Genomic DNA, 3,479 nt, shown 5'->3' on the forward strand with positions numbered 1-3,479 from the left:
CAAGCACCTCCCCACCACCGTCTCTCCCCTCTCTGTAAGCCCCCCAACCCATCCTTTTTAGTTAATAGATGTTAATGTTAAGTAGTAGATAATGTTGATGTTTTTTAGTTAGGGTAATAATAGACGATGTTAAGTAGTAGATAATGTAGATGTTAATTAGTTTAGTAGGGTTTAGTTTTTGAATTGAGTTTGTTTAACTAGATGTTAATTAGGGCAGTAGGGTTTAGTTTAGAGTAAAGTTTAGTTCAGTAGTTAACTAAATATAATCTACATTTGGTTTTTGAATTGAGTTTGAGAGAGCATGTATGATTTGTGTAGATTTTCTTGAAGTGTCAAACGCTATAGGACATGCAAATTTGAAGTGGTTAGGATATATGCAAATTCCTCAATTGTGTTTGCCCATGTTTCGATTGTGCCCAAGTGGCCTTTTGTTGTTTCCAGGGAATGAAACTGAGTGGCCTATGTTTTGCCGGAATGTTGATTCATTTCCGTTCTGGCAAATTTCAGGTTCTCGATTTGTCCACTTTTTAGCAAAGGTCATGCCGAAATTTTCCATGAATTTCGGCATGACTTGTGCTACAAACTAGGACATATCGAGTGCCCGGGATTTGCCGCACCAGGAAGGAGTCAACGTTCCTGCAAAACATAGGCCTTTTGTATGTCATTGTTCATTTTATTAGGTCTAGAATTAATTTACTAGATTTATGAAGGAAATATGCCCTAGAGGCAATAATAAAGTTATTATTTATTTCCTTATATCTGATAAATGTTTATTATTCATGCTAGAATTGTATTAACCGGAAACATAATACATGTGTGAATACATAGACAAACTTAGTGGCACTAGTATGCCTCTACTTGACTAGCTCGTTAATCAAAGATGGTTATGTTTCCTAACCATGAACGAAGTGTTGTTATTTGATTAACGAGGTCACATCATTAGTTGAATGATCTGATTGACCTGACCCATTCCATTAGCTTAGCACCCAATCGTTTAGTATGTTGCTATTGCTTTCTTCATGACTTATACATGTTCCTATGACTATGAGATTATGCAACTCCAGTTTACCGGAGGAACACTTTGTGTGCTACCAAACGTCACAACGTAACTGGGTGATTATAAAGGAGCTCTACAGGTGTCTCCAAAGGTACATGTTGGGTTGGCATATTTCGAGATTAGGATTTGTCACTCCGATTGTCGGAGAGGTATCTCTGGGCCCTCTCGGTAATGCACATCACATAAGCCTTGCAAGCATTGCAACTAATGAGTTAGTTGTGGGATGATGTATTACAGAACGAGTAAAGAGACTTGCCGGTAACGAGATTGAACTAGGTATTGGATACCGACGATCGAATCTCGGGCAAGTAACATACCGATGACAAAGGGAACAACGTATGTTGTTATGCGGTCTGACCGATAAAGATCTTCGTAGAATATGTAGGAGCCAATATGGGCATCCAGGTCCCGCTATTGTTTATTGACCGGAGATGTGTCTCAGTCATGTCTGCATTGTTCTCGAACCGTAGGGTCCGCACGCTTAACGTTACGATGACAGTTATTATGAGTTTATGCATTTTGATGTACCGAAGTTAGTTCGGAGTCCCGGATGTGATCACGCACATGACGAGGAGTCTCGAAATGATCGAGACATAAAGATTGATATATTGGATGACTATATTCGGACACCGGAAGAGTTCCGGAAAGGTATCGGATAAAACCGGAGCACCGGGGGGTTGCCGGAACCCCCCGGGGGGTTAATGGGCCTTATGGGCCCAAAGTGGAGAAGTGGGAAGGGCTGCCAGGGCAGGCCGCGCGCCCCCTCTCCCCTGGTCCGAATTGGACTAGGAGGGAGGGGCGGCGCCCCCCTCTTTCCCTCTCTTCTCCACCAATCCTACTTGGACTAGGAAAAAGGGGGGAGTCCTACTCCCGGTAGGAGTAGGACTCCTCCTGCGCCACCATAGGGCCGGCCGAACCCCTCCCCCTTGGATCCTTTATATACGGGGGCAGGGGGCACCTCTAGACACACAAGTTGATCCACGTGATCGTTCCTTAGCCGTGTGCGGTGCCCCCTGCCACCATATTCCACCTCGATCATATCGTTGTAGTGCTTAGGCGAAGCCCTGCGTCGGTAGAACATCATCATCGTCACCACGCCGTTGTGCTGACGGAACTCATCCCCGAAGCTTTGCTGGATCGGAGCCCGGGGAGCGTCATCGAGCTGTACGTGTGCTAAGAACTCGGAGGTGCCGGAGTAACGGTGCTTGGATCGGTCGGATCGGGAAGACGTACGACTACTTCCTCTACGTTGCGTCAATGCTTCCACAGTCGGTCTGCGTGGGTACGTAGACAACACTCTCCCCTCTCGTTGCTATGCATCACCATGATCTTGCGTGTGCGTAGGAAATTTTTTGAAATTACTGCATTCACCAACAATTTAATCGTAGGAAACATGGTTAGCAACGATGAAGGACAGGGTTCTGGTGATTGCGACGACGTCTATCGGGCGGCAGACAATTTTTTTAGCCTTGCCGACGATCAACCGATGGCATCGGGGACTGAGACCGATATACAGACCGGTGCTGAGACTGAGACCGGCGCTGAGACTCAGACCAACATCGAGACCGGCGCTGAGACTGAGACCGGTGCTGAGACTGAGACCGGCGCTGAGACTCAGACCAGCATCGAGACCGGCGCTGAGACTGAGACTGGCGCTGCCTCGGGGAGCGAAACCGGTGTAGAACCGAAAGCAAAGAGGCAATGGCTTCCTAACAAACTCAAGACTACTAGACTGGTGGTCACGGAGGTGGACGACGGCAATTTTGAACCAAAGGCGCCCGAGGAAGCGCGTCAATGCTATGGCAATCAAATAGGATGCATCGTACGGACAACCGCCACCATCAACGATGATAAACTACCGAAGATAGAAAATATGAGGAGCTCCCTCCTAAAGAAGTTTCACCTTATATTCTTGTTCCCGGGCCGGAATGAGAAGGATTATGAAGATCCAGATGAGGACCCGGCAATGAAGAAGATAAACAAACACGCCATGACCAAGTTTAACAACACGTTGGCCGCCTGGAAAAATCGAGTGAAAGCAAAGATCATCGACAAGAAGGAACCCTACTCCGAGATTGTAACGGATAATCCGACAATCACGGAAGAGCAGTTTCAAATATTCAAGGAGGCTTGCGAGGCCGAAGCTGCCAAAAAAAGTCTCAGTACATGAAGGGGCTTCAAGAGAGGAACATTGGGAGCCACCACCTCGGAAGCCGTGGTTACGGCGGAAAGAGGTCCAAATGGGCCAAGGAGGATGTGGAAGCCGTGAGTCTTGGCATCCCAGACCCCTTGGCGGATTTCACCGTCCCGCAGGAGCGTGACGTCCTCAGGGCCCGACACCATTGGGACCCAGTGAAGAAGGTCTACGAGACAACACCGGTCATTATGGAGTTCATGAGACTGCTGGTAATTTTAGTTTCTG

This window comes from Triticum dicoccoides, chromosome 2A (assembly GCF_002162155.2).
Source record: "Triticum dicoccoides isolate Atlit2015 ecotype Zavitan chromosome 2A, WEW_v2.0, whole genome shotgun sequence".
Taxonomy (NCBI): Eukaryota; Viridiplantae; Streptophyta; class Magnoliopsida; order Poales; family Poaceae; genus Triticum; species Triticum dicoccoides.